Here is an 18,157-nt window from a genome sequence, read left to right as displayed (position 1 = left end):
TGCAAAGGCTAACTCATTGGCTCTTTACCTCTGTAATGGACTCCACAGTCCTCAGCTTCCAAGACAATATATGGAAAAATTAAACACTTCCAAAATCACGCAGGGCACAGTCCTTTCTTTTAAATTTTGGTGATGCCTTTCTTTCCGCTGCTTACTAATCATTGGAGCAGGGATGCAAATCCTGGTTTTCCACCTGCTAGGCAAGAGAATAAGAGCTCCTCTATATGTGCATGTAAAGGCAAAATGGGATTTGGGATCTAATGCACAGTTCACATAATCACTCCTCCTGCCATGCCACACATTTATATATAGAGTGCAAATATGAATCAAAATGAACCACCACTATATCTATCTATCTATCTATCTATCTATCTATCTATCTATCTATCTATCTATCTATCTATGTGTGTGTATGTATTAGTGGCATTTCATTTTAATCATGGAAAAATGTGGATTTTGGGTTACTTTTTTAAAACCGGAAAATTGGGCTTGTTTGTTCTTTTTTGTCAGAGAAAACCAGGATCCCTAGTTATTACACATTTTTTGTGGAATAACTTTGAAGCTTAGTGTGGTTTGCTAATAAAACAAGCAATAATTAAAAGTGCCCGCACATCACATATCAGCTTTCCCATGTGGTGGTGGGAACTTTGAACTAAAGCTCATCAAACGTGTTTTATTCAAAAGCACCCGCTACATTTTTTTCAGCTCAGGGACACTGATATATGTGACATGGAAGGCTGCTGGAAAGTGTTCATTTCCATGCTCCTGCAGACTCACGTCTGCTCCAATGTTCTGGATTTCCAGTGCGTCGAAGCAGGTTCCCCACATGTTTATAAGAGCCTACTCCAAAATTAAGAAGCTACAGGTCAAATAAGTAAGAGGAGTACCACAGCCTTCACCATTTCAATTGACCTGCTTGAGGATAAAATAATCCTGGTTAATAATGGGGTTTATGTTTTGTAATATCATAAGCTTGGGAAAATATGTTTTGGTTTAACTCCATGACAACTCAGATCAGTTTTTAGTCTCGGGGTCGCATTTACTTCTTTTTTCAATAACCTGGGAATTTCATTTGAGCATGAGTGATTATTCATCTTCTATTTTTCCTGTGTGCAAACTGCTAAATATCATCCTTAATAAACAGTTGAAATACGCCTAATTTTAAAGGGGCATTATGTTTATGTAGCATTATTTTATGTATCAACAATAATAATGGCATGCCTGCACTGGAAATTTATAATGCCAGGGTGTGTGTTGTACACTGCACATAGTTTATGTTCATGAGGTTCACTTTAAGCCATGTGAATATAGATGGGGAGTGGCATATATAGGCATTTTCCAGTCCCAGGATCAGTACAGGAAAACTGAAGTAGTTCAGGGTAGGGGAAGGTGTGGGCAGGATTGAGGAGACCTGGCACACCTATGGGGTGGAGGTATAGGCTTTTCACCCATGTGTGAGGGGTGTCAGGAGTTTAAAAATATCCTATCAGGTTCACAGGGGTAGGAAGAGCAAAGCCCCAAAGCTGGGATGCAAACGGGTACAGGAATTTGATAGATTGGGCCAACCCTATCTAGGTCTATCTAAATGTAATGCTAGGCAATAGCGATAGCATATTTGAACACACTGAGTTAGTTTGCTACCTCCTGAAGAGGAAGCAGTGTAACTGGTCTTCTACAGCACCCTATACAGGCTAATTATCATTTTGAGAGGCCTGCAATAGATAAAACTACTCTGTTTCTAGTCTGGGAGGTAGCACTCTGGAATAGTGCAGCATGTTTGACTTTGCTGCTGCCTGATATGGTAAGTTTGCAGTACTGAAATGCTTTAGGTGAAACGTAAATCTGACCTGTAAACACATACATTTAAACCACCTGCTGGATGTGGAAGTTCACCATTGTCCTTCTGATATCTTTTAGGGTATTCTGGGATAAGCCTGTTCAATCTATCCCTTCAAAGCTATCCCACTTTTTTGTAGCATATTTAAATATTCATTAGAACAGGGACTATAACCTATTAACTCTAACTACAGGGTCAGCAAGATGTGGCAGACATTGTTGGCTGCCTGTGTACTCAACCTAGGAAGAGAGGCCAAGCAGCTGAGTTTGGCAGGATCTGGTCCTTGGCTCCCAAGAGTAGCAGGAATGGAAGAGGAATCAATGGGGGTGCAGTTATACCCCTTAGATATGCCCCTGGCTATACAGACATTCTCTCACTGGCAGTCACTTAAGAGATGAGAACCTACACTGAATTCAGTCAAGAACACATTTAAATGCAAGTCTTAAATATCCCAAAGGAGTGTCCTAATCACTGAACTATAGCAGTGGCACCACCTCCATTTTTGAGATGTCACTTTCCACATGCACTACTTAAGAAGTTTGTGACATACTTGGGTTTATAATATTGTGAGGCTAAATGTATTTATGTTCAACTGATATTGCATGCTTCAGTTTTCCTGGCTAGTATGTGCATGGGGGAAGAAAGGGACAATTGTGTTTTGGAGGAGACCTACCTAAGTACTCCATTAGTGGAGACTGAGCCACTAAGAAACAATTAACCAATTTACCTATGTTAACGCAAGTGGACTTCAGTTGTGTGGACTTCAGCTGAACACCTGGGACATATATACATATACCTTTTATCCTGTGACACGCTGGAGATCTGCCACTTGAACAGTAGTATTAGTCTACTGCGCATTAAGCATCTCACAAAAACCGTGCAATTGCACTAATGTGCAGTACAGCAGCTTACTGTGCACTTACTTAGTACTTGATTATACAAGTACTAAATTTAATGCGCAGTATGTACTGCACATTAATGAATGTACAGACATGCCCATGGACAGTGGGTCTGGGCCCCTTGACTGCTTGCAGATGTTAAAAAAAAAAAAAAAGAAGAAAAGGTGTGTGGTGGGATAGGCGTGGTGATGAAACTTGTCATGTTCTGGCACTGAGCCCCACAAATGACCAGAATATGAAGCATCTTAGTTGGACCCAGTTCTTCTGACATCTATAAAGATCAGGTACTTTAATGGGGCTTTTTTTGATGCTTTTGTCTAATAGCTGATTGAATCTGTTTTAGCTAAAAGCACCAAAAAGCCCTGCTGAAGCACCTAATCTATACAGACTCTGCAGAGTCAGATAGAAGTAATGAGCTGCTGCTTCTGGTAAAACATGCTTTTGTTTGCTTGTTTGTTTTTTAACATCTGAAAGCAAACATGATAACAAAAAGGATAAACAAGAAGTTTAAACTAGAACAGAATAATACATATTTCTATCAAAATTGTCTTTTCCCCCAAACAGGATAATTTTTTGTTGAACAATATTTTTGCCTGTTAAACCGCAACTAAGTTTGATGTAAAATGTAGAAGGAACAAGGACTGACTTGGCATTACAAAACCATACCTAATCCTAACAGAAAATGAGAGGATGGGGGGTAGAGTTTTCTATATGAACCATAAACCTAGAGTATATAGGCTGAAACTCTTTGCTTCAGAAAGATCAGATATACCTTAGACCAACGCAGCTACAACCTACACCCCTGTAGATATGCCTCATAGATTTTTCCATGTGCAAAGGCCTTGCACAAAGACCGTGCATCATTTAGGCTCCAGATTTCTGCCAGGATGATTTAGACCTCAATTCACAAACGTGTAAGCATGTGAATAACTTGCATGTGAAGGCTTATAGCGAACTCATTGGGATTGATTTCATGCTGAGTCAAGCACATGTATTATTATCATTGTTTGCAGTGTAAAGACCTAATAGAATAATAATAGTCACCCTGCTTGCCAGACTAATTCCTTCAGTGTGTTTCATTGCGGGCTGCACAATGCAGAGAGGAAATATGTATGTCTGCACTTGGTTTGCTACCTCTTCCAGCTCTTGCTTGGTGAACTACAAATTCGATGCTCATTATTCTGGCTATTGTCCAAATGTTGTAGGAGAAATGGGTATTTTTATTCCCTTACATTGACCATCATTTGGAACTCCTCCTTCTCTTTGCCCTTCCCCTGATATATTTTGCTGCCTTCTTTCAGTTGCTATTGGTTTTTCTAAGCTGCTGAGGATTTTGGATAATTATCTATTAGGTTCAGAAGACAATTTTCCCTATGATAAAAAGTGTCTAATTTGAAGTATTTTTCATGTTTCCTCCTTGCAATCACTCCATACGTAATGAGTATATTTTTGGAAAAAATTTTGCAGGAGTCCAGGGTCAATTCTGGTGCAGTAGGCACAATTAATAAGATGGTCATTCTTTACATTAAATTCACCTGACTTGTGGAAGACTAGGAAGCCTCACGTTCATTTACAACTTTTTGCTCACATGAGGAAGGGAATGGTGCAGGAATTAGATTTTAGGATTTAATACCCTGTGATGTTTAGAAGGTGTTTAAAAAGCTTGTTTAAGTTTTACTATTACAGTACATAAATGCCACTCTCTACTGAATTAACATTGAGAGTCTGCATTGGATGATCACCTTCAACCAAAATTGCAGCATCATATGGCTGTTCTGTACCTTATCTTTGAAGGTGATAACAAATAAATGATGTTAGGAAGATTAGCTCTGAAACAAGTATCAAATTTTGCAGAATTGTATTTTAAATCTTCATTTTGTTTGAAAAGGGTCTAGACACAATCCCACAATCTGAAAATCATCCAAATCTCTGATATACAAATTCCCTTGAAATACTTTAAAAAGAGTATCCACAGTCTGCATGCTTACTGTTCTCTTGCCCTTCTGGCAAGTCTTCAAGGCAAGATTTTTGTTTTTGATGTCTTTCCATTGTCAACTGCCTCTTTCAACCTCTGCATATGTACTCCCATGTTTAATTTTTATTTATCAGTAGACATAATCCTCCAAAGGGGTTGCTTACTACATTGTCTGGATCCAAGTAATCCAGTCTCCACATTCAGGTAAAATTTCAAACTAAAGGGTTTTTTGTTTGTTTGCGGTTGTTGCACAATCCAAGCATAGGATCAGGGACTTTGACCCCACTGTTCAAAATGACCTGAAACTATGTGGTCTTCTCTAATCATTCTTGATGCTTATGGATTGTAGGTTCAGTTATGGATCCATACTTACTAATTGAGCTATTTCCTTTCAGATAAATTTAGCTGCTTAGAAATGAGTACTCACACCAGCTATTCTCTCAAACCAATATCTCCCATGTAGTAATAACATTAATATAAATTTTATCATCAGTTTTTTGTTCAGGATCCACACAGAGGAAATGTTAAATATAAAAATAAAGTGCTACAGATCTTAACAGCTCGGTTCACTTTTACTTCACCCCAGGTGCAAACTGCTGCCAGTCAGAGCAGTATCACAGATGCATGCATTTAGTACTCCCTGAACTGCAAGAACTCCAGAATCAACACACAGTGAATCACAATAGCTGGGCTTTATAGCTGAGGCAGATTTCCCATGGGCTTTGGTAGTGCAAACAAATCAATATTTTTATTTGTACATTATACTCTAATTAGTTTACCCTCTTAAGTTAGGCTTTTAAGAATGTCTACCTGAATCCCTCTGAAATGAGAAAACATGAAATCTAAAATTATTCTAACAATGCTGCAAAATTGCACCTCCTCCTCATTGAAAAGCCCCAGCATTCGGGCCAGTTTGCACTGGTAGTAAAACATTAGGGCACCTGTGTGCAGGAGTGAAAATACTGAAGCAGTTTCCTGTACTCAGGTAATCTGTTGTTTTATGGCTTGCAGAGGCAGACAAGAAATAGTAACACTTAAAAAGAGAGGGAAAAGAGTTTATGCTAGCAAAGTAAAAACTGTAAGTATAATGTTATTTAAAGAATGTATTTTCTTTATTATCTTTATTGCATTACTAACCATTGCTATCTTCACAGTGGGTAAACGAAAAGAAATTAATTCTGGAATACAGGCATTACTTGTTAATCTTAAATAATTCTAGTTATAACTCAGAGCTTAAATAACACGTAGAGTACATGGTTTGGTTTGGTTTAGTGGCCACCCCTCTTTCATCTTCTTTCCCTGGTATTTGATTGTTTCTTACTAATATTTGCTTGTAACTTAACAGAAGAGAAGGGATAGTGCCTATTTTACTGTGGTTAATTAAATATTCTGTAATACAGGGGATATTTTAGGTTGTCTATATGGTTACATGTATATCAGTTGATTACATGTTGCTAGCCCAAACAGATGAACAACAGAATTGGAGAGGGTTTTTTGTTTAGGGTTCTTTTTTTTTTTCTCCTTCCAATGTACATTTTTATTCAGAATAAACACAAGAGTCAATTTTGCAAAAGTTTGTTTGCATGTTTAATATAAATGAATAATATCACTGGACTCCCTGAGGGTATTGAAAGCTGTAAAGTTAAACAAATATCTAAGGTATCTGAAGGCTCATGGCTTCAGTTTGTGTGAGATGGCCTACTTCTACAACTTACTTTAGAAATGACATGTCATAACTGTCTTTCACAACAAAATCCATAAAACTAAGAAGAAACCTGCATTTAGTTGCATGCTGCTAATTGGTTTCAGTGTATTAACAAATCCAGGGTACACATTCCCCCAATAAAATGTACTTTTTTTTTACCATTCTTACTTGAACATGGTTGGGAAATGCAGACACTGAAGAAATGTCCCCATATACTGTATTATCTTCTGCTGTCAATGGTTCCTAGCAGGCTAGCATTCTAAACTAAAGGAGAGGACAGAAAGATGGAACAAGAGTGGGACAAAGTTTAAGGTACAGCTGGCTATGAAACCTGCTTTTATAGTAAATGCGAAATAAATAAGTCCTTGCCACTTATGGTAATATTAATTCTTTCTGATAGACTTTTCCTTCTCTACAAGGTAAGGTAATGGGAAATGCACAGCTATGGGAGAAACTTCTGTCTGGACTTTTGCCTGAAATATTTCTGGTGATATAGAGCCACTTGTAGCATCTTGTCTTTTGCCTGCAAATGTGTATATGGTATACATGGACTGAATTAAGTCTGTGTGTGTCTTGTAAGTGAATGGTGAGGGAGATGCTACTCCTCTGTTTCTAATGGTGATAAAAGTATTCTAAATGTAAAAAGAAAAAAAGATCCAGTAGCACTACTTTCAGCTGGTCAGTTAACACTTTTTTTTAATTTAGTATCTGCAACAGTGAAACTTTATATTATTTAGTAATCAGTCATTTAACCAGAATAAAGACTAGTTTGATTAAAAAAAATATCCCTAGAGCCTTTTCTGTTTTTTACTTTTTTCCTTCTCTCAACTTCTCTTAATAAATGAAGCTTAATTTATTTATGTTTACCTAATGGCTCAGATGGAGTTTAATTGCATAGTGTTGCTTGATTTCTATGTATAGCATCTGGTATCATGTTGGATGGTAGTTGTCTTATTCGCTGGTGTGATTTCAGTGCCAAAACTACAAAATATTCTATGCTTTTATGTTCTTCTCAAATGTGCAAAAAGACTTTTCAAGGTAAACTGTGTTGGACCACTACCAGACTGGCCTCTATAGACCTTAGTAATTTTGATAAACGCAGGAAGTGCTTAAAGTTAAGTGAACACTTATACACATTCTGTAGGAATGTCCCCTTTTTTTTTTTGGTCTGCAGCTTGGAGAGAGAGAGGTTATTTTATTATTAGATTCTAGTCTTCCTCATAAGCTATTTAGCATAAAGATACATGGGTGATGTGCAAAATGACAATTAACTCTTCTCTAGGGAAGGCAATTACTTGCAACCATCCTAATTGCATATATATAATAAGCTAGCAACGGGCACTGTGGTAGCCTCTGAAAGCATGGGGCTAGTTAAATGTTACTTGCCAGAACAGGGAAATATATGAGAAACTTTTGGCAAAACTTCATAATCTAGCTTCTTGGAGATGCCACATCTCTATCCAATGCTGGTGAGTGTACAAGGGAACAACAACGTTAATGCACATTTGTGTTCCCTCTAACTATTATAAATCATGGAGGACTAATTGCTCTAAATGATGAAGAATCCAGCCTTGGGATTGCTGGGAATAATTCCATAGGGGCAGCCATGCTGACTGGAATCATTATAATGTGTTTTGTCAAGATTCCCACTGTACCAGTATACTGGATTAATTGGGTGGGGGGTAGTAGAGAGCCAGCTGCAGCAGTCTATGCCAGCTGGATCTCTTCCACACTAGAGTTCAGCACCTGCCCAGTAAGATTAGCTTTATGGCTCTAGTTGTTCTGGCAGTATAGACTGAGGATCTGGCCCACTGACAAATATATATGTTCATTTTTTTTTTCTTGGAGATAGTTTAAGAAAAGAGCTGAGACTAATATTATAATATACCATTCTAAAATAATTATTACTCTGTAGCTATGTTTTATGCACACGTTTTTCAAATCTTGAGTCTATTTTTGTCAATAAATTTGTTCAATACCATGTATTTTTCTTCTATGTTTTTCTTCTGGGCAAATTGGCTATCTATAAAAAAGTATGACATGATTTTAAATGAACCACTGGCACCACCATATGAAGACGACCTTTCACATGTTTGTATTCACACATTCGTATGTACTTTGGTTAGTCTATAAGGAGCAAATCTACCTTGCTTTCTATATGGACTTTTAGGCTAGGGACAGACATTACACACAAACTAGTTTAAGTGGTCAGAAACTTGTTTAAACCTGTAACAGAACAGATGGTCAGGGCACATAAACCAGGCTGAAAATGGCTGAAACTGGTTTGAGATAAACCTGGTCAAATGTAGTATCAGACTTAACTGATTTGGGTCAAACCAGTTTATGCAATGTCTGTCCTAGACCTTAAGTGCCATAGGTCTCCCTGAAGTGTTGGGGAGGTAAGATGTTACTTCATTTATTCACAGCAACTCTCTAACTTCACTGGTTCATGTTATGCCCTTAAGAATTGTTGCATAGGGAATGGATGGAATATCAAGTTTATGTACTAGAGGCTGGGAAGCCATGGAGTGCAGAGTATCTAGTGGACATATAATCACTTATTTTCCTCATTTTCCCATCTTGTCTCCTGCTTCATTCCCCAAGCCTCTAAATAATTGACAAAACTTCTGTACATTCCCCATCATATTGGAAACAAATCCAAGGTAGTTAAGCAAGGAAAGGAGTTGTTATAGCCATTGTACTGGAAATCTAATGCTGTCTACCTAATTGTTCTAGTAGAGCATAAACGCATTCATATGCCATCAGAATGCACATCTTAATTCCAATTTGTATGAAAGTGAACCGTTGTTAACTTGAAATCCTTTTCAAAGAGCTTTCTTATGGTGACCCCCATTTAAGTGGGGAAAACACATTTTAACAAATTGATAACAGAATTTGCTAAACACCTCTCCATATCTGTTTTGAGGAGAATACTATAGGTATAATATAGTTTGAATATGCTGTACATATTTCTAATACAGTTACGGTAAAATCAAGTGTGTGTGTGTGTGTGCATATATGAACTGGCATAAGACTGATACAATGTGAAATTCAATGACAGCTGGGTGTCTAATTCCTTTAAGTTTCTTAGAAAATCCCAGCTGTAAACTTAATGACTTACATATATCAGCTTCTAATGAAAATTCACAAAGGATTGCGGGATTTAGAGGCCAGCCAGACAAAGCCTGAGAATCTGTGTTTTAAAGAATTATTTTATTAGAAGGATTTTGCTGAGTGACAGAAAGGAAGGCAAAGAGTTTAGGGAAAAAAGAGGACATTAAGACTAAGAAAGTACCTGACTTAATAAAGTACTATCAGGATAAATTTAATAACCCTATATGGTTTGGTGTTAAGATGAGCCTGCTAAAACTTTGTGTTCGGTACTTGCATTTCAGTAGTATAAGATATCTTCTTTTTAGTCTTGGATCCCAAAGTACCTGCCTAATTGGAAGTGTGCTCCTAAATACCACAGCATTGACAGTGTCCTTCTACCTTATTATGTATGCACAAAATAAAATATTTTAAAGGTAATTCTGTTTATTTGCCAAGGTTTTAACATGTACCAGTATAGAGGAGGGTCATGAGAGGAAGTTGTAGCAAGGTCATGTCTTTTTTGTGATTGCAAATCACTGTAATTAGGCATGCCTGAACTTGTGCACTTAAGTTGGAATATTTAACCCTTAATATTAATTACTTTCCGTCAGTCACTTGTATACCTTCCAGTGTGTATGTGTTCTGCATCTGCAAGAAGTGAGCATTTAGCCCAGAACCTCCCACTCTGTTTTTGCAAGAGAAATATTTTCTGTTGTTATCCTGAAACTTACTGAGTAAATTTTCAGTCAAGAAGGCTGATATGAGTTGGAAAGAGATTAGCAGCTTTGAAGACATTGATAAATCAGATATATTAACACTCAGGTGGAAGAAGTTGATGCGTCTCCCACACAAAACATACTATGTTAGATGGTAGTAAGTGTGGGTGGAAGATAGGGGGAGGGAAATGTGATTGTATGTGTATGTATAATAGACTACCCATACCATTAAATACATTAAAAATGAAGTGAATCCACATGCACAGTATAGCATAGGCTGAAATGTTTCAGTACAATGAAAGGTAATAAATAAAATGAAATGGATGTTATAGCCAAAGCTTTGACTTGATTGAAATATTGAAAGTATAAATTATTTTGCCTTAATTGAAAGATTAACACATAATGAAACCATGGATTATTGCATTGAGTACAGAATTCTATTCCTTCGTATTTGTAACAGGATATACCAAATAGGAGAAAAGATGAAAAGTTCTTGCTTGCTTTAGAAGGAACATTAGAAACACATGATTGTAAAAAGTTGGCTTGGAAGGGAACTCTTGAGGTCATCTGGTCCAGCACCCTACTCAAACAGGACCATCCCCCAACTAGATCATCCCAGGCAAGGCTTTGTTGAGCCAGGTCTAAAAAACCTCAATGGATGAAGATTCCACAACCTCTCTGGGTAACCTGTTCCAGTGTTTTATTACTCTCCTAGTTTTATTACCCTCCTAGTTTTTCCTAATATCCTACCTAAACTTCCCTTGCTACAACTTGAGACCATTGCTCCTTGTTCTGTCATCTGCCACCACTGAGAACAGTCTAACTCCATCTTCTTCAGAACCACCCTTCAGGTAGTTGAAGGCTGCCATCAACTCACACCTCAGACAGTGTCCACACAAGCATGGACATGTTTCTGCAGGGACAAGTAGCAGCAGCACACCCTGGGCAACACCATGACACACACCCTCTGGTGCATGGCAAGCTATCCGAGGTGAGGTAGGAGAGTCTCGGGCCAGCAACTGCATCTATAGGAGCACAGCCTGTCTCCTGTTCTCCCGCCTAAATAAACCCAGTTCCCTCAGCCTCTTCTCAGAAGTCATGTCCCCCCTTCACCATGTTCGTTACCCTCTGCTGGACGCTCTCCAATTTGTCCACATCCTTTCTATATTGGAGGGCCCAAAATTGGACACAGTACTCCAGATGTGGCCTCACCAGTTCTGAATAGAGGGGAAGACTCAATTCCCTTGATTTGCTGGTAACACTTCTACCAATGCAGCTTAGTATGCCATTAGCTTTCTTTGCAACAAGGGCACACTGTTGGCTCATGCAGCTTATTGTCCATTGTAACCCCCAGGTCCTTTCTGCAGAGCTGCTGCCCAGCCAGCCAGCCCGCAGCCTGTAATGGCGCATGGGATTGTTCCATCCTATGTGCAGGACTTTGCAATTGTCCTTATTGAGCCTCATGAGAGTTCTTTTGGCTCAAGCCTCCAATTTGTCTAGAATAGGTCACTCTAAATTGTAGCCGTACTCTCCAGGCTATCTACTGCAGTGCAGGACTTGTCCTTATTACACCCCATGAGATTTCTTTTGGTCCAGTCCTCCAATGTCTAGATCTCTCTGAATCCTAACCCTATCCTCCACTGTATTCACTACTCCCCACCTCACCCACCCCAACTGAAAACTTGCTGGGGATGCACTTTATGCCATTTTCCAGGTCACTGATGAAGATATTGAACAAAGTGGACCCCAGAACTCACACCTGGGGCACTACACTTGATACCAGCTGCCAACTAGACATCAAGCCATTAACTACTACCCTCTGAGTGTGATGATCAAGTCAATTTTCTGTCTATTTTATAGTTCATTCATCTAGCCTGTACTCCTTTAACTTGCCTGCAGGAATGTTGTGGGAGACTGCATCAAGAAAAGCCTTGCTAAAGTTGAGGTATACTTTTATCCATCAATCCATTTATCTCAGCATGGAAGGCAATCAGGTTGGTCAGGTATAACTTGTCCTAATCACCTTCTCCTCTAAATACTTAGAAATGGGTTCCTTGAGGACCTGCTTCATGATCTTTTCCAGAAAGTGAGGTGAGGCTGACTGGTCTGTAGTTACCTGGATCCTCTTTCTGCCCTTTCTTAAATATGGGCACTACATTTGCCCTTTTGAAATTGTCCAGCACCTCTCCCAATTGCCATGAGTTTTCAAAAATGATGGCCAGTGGCTCTGCAATCATGCCAATTCCCTCAGTACCCTCAGGTGCATTGCATCTGGCCCCTTGGACTCGTGTATGTCCAGCCTTTCTAAATAGCGTGTAACCTGTTCTTTAGCCACTGTTGGCTGCTCATCTCCTCAAACTGTGCTGCCAGGTGCATTTAGTCTGGGAGCTGTCCTTGCTTGTAAAGACTGGAGTGAAAAAGGCATTGAGTACTTCAGTCTATTCTACCTCATCCATTACAAGGTTGCCTCCCCATTCAGTAAGGGACCCAAACTTTCCCTGATCCTTCTCTTTTTACTTCTTAAAAACAGTGTCCATATCTTTTATCTTTGTACACTTTGCTGTTTTTGTTGATTCAAGAGCTCTTGGCCATCAGGGATCTCTACATGCAAGTGGCTCTTGTTGATCCCCTTCTTGTTACTGACATACTTGGAGAAACCCTTGTTACCCTTCATGCCTCTTGCTAGCTGCGATTCCAATTGTGCTTTGGCCTTCCTGACTTCATCCCTGCATGCCTAAAGAAATATTCTTATACTCATCCCTAGTTGTTTGTTCAAGTTTCCGCTTCTTATAAGCATCCTTTTTGTGATTTAGTTTAGTAAAGAGTTCCCTAATAAGCCAAGCTGGTCTTCTGCCTTACTTGCTAGTCTTCCTGTGCATCAGGATGGTTTGTTCCTGCACTCTCAGTAAGGTTTCTTTAAAGTACAGGCAGATCTCCAGGACTCCTGTCTCCCTCAGACTGGCTTCTAAGGGGATCCCGCCCATCAGTTCCCTGAGGGAGTCAAAGTCGGCTTTTTTGAAGTCCACAGTCCTTACTCTGCTGCTCTCCTTCCATGCTTTCCTCAGGGTCCTGAACTCAATCATCCCATGGTCACCGCTGCCCAAGTTGCCATCCACTACTACATTCATGGCTCCTAGTTGGCCACTCCAGACTTGCACCAGGAACTTGTCCCCAACACTCTCCAAAAGCTTCCTGGCTTGCCTGTGCACTGTTGTATCGTCCTCACAGCAGATGTCAGGCTGAAGTTCCCCATGGGAAACGGGGCCTGTGATTAGGAAACTTCCACTACCTGTTTGAAAAAAATCATGTCCTACTTCTCCAATGAACCATGCACTACCTCCCCTGTTGATAGGCCTCAATATCGGTTCTCTAGGCAAACTGCTGCAGGTAGAGATCATGACTTTTTGCTTGCTGTCAGAGGTCACAAGCTTCCATCTTCCACCTTCTCGGGAGTCTATGCTCTCTTCCTTGTCTAGCACTGTCTGTGACAGTCCTTCCACCACAATCCTGGAAGTCTCTTTCAACACTGAATCAATAAAGTATCCTCCAGCATGAGGAGTTCAGAACCTCACCACCATCTTCTTCAGCAGTCTTGCTTGCTCCCTGAGGGGAACCCCCAGGAGGCACCGCTCACATCACAGGCACTCCTCCATCTGGTCTTCACCAGAAAGAACCTGCAAGCTGCAATCTGCACTGTGCCAACCCCAGACCTAGGTGGGAAGCCTTAATGGTAAGCAGTCAGCTTGCACTTGTGAGGTTTCCATCCTGGCCAGAAGCAGTGGTGGTGGCTCTTGCATTGTGACATCCACCAGCCACTTCCCTGTGACTCTTAATCTGCCTCCTCTTCCTTAGTCCCCTTTTTCTAAGCACACCTTCTCTGACAAACTCAATTGTGAGCTGGCCTGTTTTACTGTTTTTTTGGTCCCAAAAGGCTCCTTGTTTCCCCTGCTTCCTCTCACTAAGTTTAAAGGTTACCCCTCAAAGATGGGGGGGGGGGGTGGAAGGGAATGCAAACGAACCAGTGAACTGCCTCCAAATGGCTGCCCCTGTTTGCTCATTCCCTGTTTGCTCAGGGAATCTCCTCTTATGCCTTGCTGGGCCTTGACTTGCTCCTTCCTCTCATTACAGCTTTTGTCAGGCACAGGCAGTAATTGCTCAGCTATCAACACTCCCAGCTTCTCAGAGCACATGCCCAGTATGCATACAGTCCACCAAACACACACTCAGTAAGCCAAACAGACAACCCAGGATCATTTAGCTTCCCAGGGCAACATCTGGTGCCTGGGTTCTCTTCCTCTTACCTTTCCTCTTCCTTGCTTACAATGAACTGCTGCAAACTGCTTCCCCTGCCTGCAAACTTAAAAAATATGAATTATCATTTGATTTTTTCCCCAAGCCTTGTTTTTCTTGTTCAAGTAGCAGATGTATCTTTTGGCTTTATAAATTATCAACTGCAATCATTGTCCAACTAGGACTTCCTATTGGTTCTCACACATATGGATTCATCATTTATTCAGCACATACCTTTTTATGTACATTTAAAAATTGCTTGCTTCCAGAAAACACGCTGAAGCTTGCTTTGAAACTGCAGGCAGAAAAGATAGTCCTGGCGATGGACAAAGGGGAGAGAGTAAAATCAGCTTGCAAATAAAGGTACAATAAAGACACTTGCTCCAGAAGCAAAGGCACCAGTTCCAGAATCAATTTTGCATGTTTGGGGGGACCCCCCACTGCATGGGCCTGGCCTGGCTCCCTCCAGAAACCCAGCAGGAGGTAGCTGGGGAGGGGAGGCACATGGCAGGGAGGTTCCATCCCCCTTCCTCCACCTGCTGCTAATTCATAGATTTCATAGCCATTTGGGCTGGAAGGGACCCTGGGGATCATCGAGTCCAGCCTCCTGCCTCCAGGGCAAGAAGTCAGCTGGGATCATAGGATCCCAGCAAGATAAGCATCCAAATGTGTCTTTAAGGTGTTCAAAGTGGGTGCTTGAACTGCATCTGGCAGCAGTCTATTCCAAACCTTGGGGGCTCGGACAGTGAAGAAGTTCTTTCTTATGTCCAGCCTGAATTGGTCGCAGTGCACTGTTTGATCTTGTCATCCCTTGGGGTGCTCTGGTGAAAAGCCATTCCCCCCCAGATCCTGATGAGCACCTCTGATAAACTTTATAGGTGGCCACCAGATCGCCCCTGAGCTTGTGCTTTTCTAGGCTGAAGAATTCCATGGCTCTCAGCCTCTCATCATAAGGTCCATTTTCCTGACCTTTGATCATGTGCGTGGCTCTCCTCTGCACCCTCTCAAGCTCCTCCACATCCTTTTTGAATTGTGGACCCCAAAACTGGATGCAGTACTCCAGCTGAGGCCTCACCAAAGCCGAGTACAGTAGGAGAATAACATCCTGGGATTTGCTCGAGAAGCATCTATGGATGCAAGCTAGCATTTTGCTCACTTTACTAGCTGCAGCATCACATCGAAGGCTCATGTTCATCTTGTAGTCAATCATGACCCCCAAATCCTTTTCATCCGTATTACTAGCCAACGTAGCACTGCCGAGCCTATAAGCATGCTACAGGTTTTTCCTCCCAAGGTGGAGAACCTTGCATTTTTCAGTGTTGAACACCATCAGGTTCTCATCTGCCCATTTCCTGAGCCTGTCAAGATCTGCCTGGATCACCCTCCTGTCCCCAGGTGTGGATGGTTTACCCCAGAGTTTGGTCTCACTGGCAAACTTGGCCAGTCCATTTCTGACACCAACGTCCACATCATTGATGAAGATGTTAAATAGTATAGGCCCTAGGACAGAGCCTTGAGGGACCCCACTGGTGACTGCACAACAAGATGATTGGCTCCCATCAACCACCACCCTCTGGGTCCTACCACAAAGCTGATTCCCCAGCCAGCAGGTTGAGGCCACAGTTAGCCAGTTTAGTCAAGAAGTGATCATGGGATATCAGATCAAAGGCTTTTTTTTAAAGTCGAGATATACAACGTCAATCTCTTTCCCCTTGTCCCGGTAATTGGTCACCTGGTCATAAAAGGAAATGAGATTGGTCAAGCAAGACCTATCCGCAACAAACCCATGCTGGGTGTCCCTCAGGATATTGCCTTCAGCTAGTCTATTTAAGGATGGCCTCCCATGGGACTGGTGGAAAAACTGACACAAAGTACCCATTTAGCAAGTTCACTTTTTCCTGGGCATTGGTTGTCAGTTGTCCCATCTGGTTTAGCAGGGGTCCAATGTTGCTCTTGCTTTTCCTCCAGCTCCCCACATATCTAAAAAAGGACTTTTTATTGTCCTTGATATTTGTGGCTAGCTAGAGTTCCATCACAGCTTCGGCTTTCCTGGTTTGCTCTTTGCAGGTACGGACCAGAGCAGAATATTCCTCCTTGGTGGCGGTTCCTGTCCTCCATCCTTTGTAGGTCTTCCTTTTTAAGATGCAGGAGGTCTGCCAGTTCCCTGGAGAGCCAAGGGGGCTGCTGTGCCCTTTTACTGCCTTTCCTCCAAGACAGGATGGACTTTGTTTGCACATCCAGGATTGCTCCCTTGAGGAGCAACCACTCGTCCTGGACTCCCATCTCCTTTGGGTTGTGGCCCTTTTTAGGGCCTCTCTGACAAGACTTCTTAGCTTGTCAAAGTCAGCTTTCCTGAAGTTGAGGACTTCTGTATTACTGACTGACTTGCCAGCTTTACGGCAGATAGCAAAGGTGATCAGCTTCCCTTCAATCATTAGGTCACTGATTTAGGTCATCCCTGGTTGCCAGTATGAGGTCAAGCAGCACTTTCCCTCTTGTTGGCCTGTATACTTCCTGCATCAGATAAAGGTCATCCACACATGAGAGAGAACTTTGCGACCACTCAGATTTGGCTGAGCGGTCCTCCCACAAGATGTCTGAGTAGTTAAAGTCTCCCATGGCAACCATACACCAGGAGCGTGTGGCCTCAGCCAATTCCCTGGTGAACTCCTGGTCAAGGTCTTGACCATGGGTAGGGGGTCTGTAGTAGACCCCCACCATAGTATCCCCTGTGCTGTGTTCCCCACAGATTTTAACCCAGAGGGTCTCAAGTCATCCATCATGGGTGTCACTGTCAGCTTGCAGGGATGGGTAGCTTTCCTTGATGTAGAGCTACGCCCCTGCCCCTTTTGTCCACTCAATCCCTCCTGTACAGGGTATAGCCATCTATACCTGTGGCCCAGTCATGGATGGAGTCCCACTGCGTCTCCGTTATCCCAATGACATCATAGTTACTTGCATTTCACAGGAGAATAAGTTCCTCCTGTTTATTCCCCAAGCTCCTGGCATTTGTGTATAGGAACGCAAGTGTCCTGTTGGGGGCCCTTGCTCTGCCTACATTTTGTTCCAGGGCTGGGGCTGGGGTGGGATCCCTTAAGTGCCTTGGCCTGCTGGCTTTGCAAGGGTTGCGCAGCAGGCCGGCAGTGACAGTAATCTTTCCCCACACCCCCCTCCCAATTCCCTGTCGGGCTTAGTTTAAAGCCCAGTGGAGCAGATCAGCCAGTCTGGCTGAGAAGAGCCTCCTCCCCAATGGAGAAAGGTGGAGGCCGTCCCTTCCCAGCAGCTCACTGCCTCTCTCTTCAAAGAGCAGACTATGGTCATGGAAGCAAAAGCCTTCTCGATGACACCAGCACTGCAGTCTTTGGTTGATTAATGTATTCCAGCTGGCGGGGTGGAGGGCATGCATGGGCCTGGGGAGAGGGGCAGTCCAGCAGCATCCTGGGAAGCTGCTGGAATTTCCCTGCCTGCTGGACAAGGCCAGTGCAGGCAGGCTTCAAGTCCTCCTACTTTACCCAACAAGCGAAAATGCCTGTTGGATTCAATGGGGTTCTAACCGGCACTTTTTGTGTAAAGAACCATAAATAGAGCACGTCCCCCAACAGACTGCCTAATAATCTGTATGCACTCTTACTCTCTCTTCTC

At 41.8% G+C, this 18,157-nt stretch overlaps 1 protein-coding gene across 1 annotated transcript in view; it reads left to right on the top strand.

Moving 5' to 3' along the window:
- The first annotated feature begins 5,473 nt into the window (after positions 1-5,473).
- MGAT4C (MGAT4 family member C) overlaps positions 5,474-18,157 on the top strand; it is a 753,010-nt gene continuing 740,326 nt past the window's right edge. Inside the window, exon 1 of the mRNA XM_059726138.1 lies at positions 5,474-5,789. The gene's annotated coding sequence lies outside the window, so the exon portion shown is untranslated. The remainder of the gene's footprint in view (positions 5,790-18,157) is intronic.

The sequence above is a fragment of the Alligator mississippiensis genome, chromosome 4, assembly GCF_030867095.1.
Source record: "Alligator mississippiensis isolate rAllMis1 chromosome 4, rAllMis1, whole genome shotgun sequence".
NCBI lineage: Eukaryota > Metazoa > Chordata > Crocodylia > Alligatoridae > Alligator > Alligator mississippiensis.
This window is presented reverse-complemented; position numbering and strand designations above follow the sequence as displayed.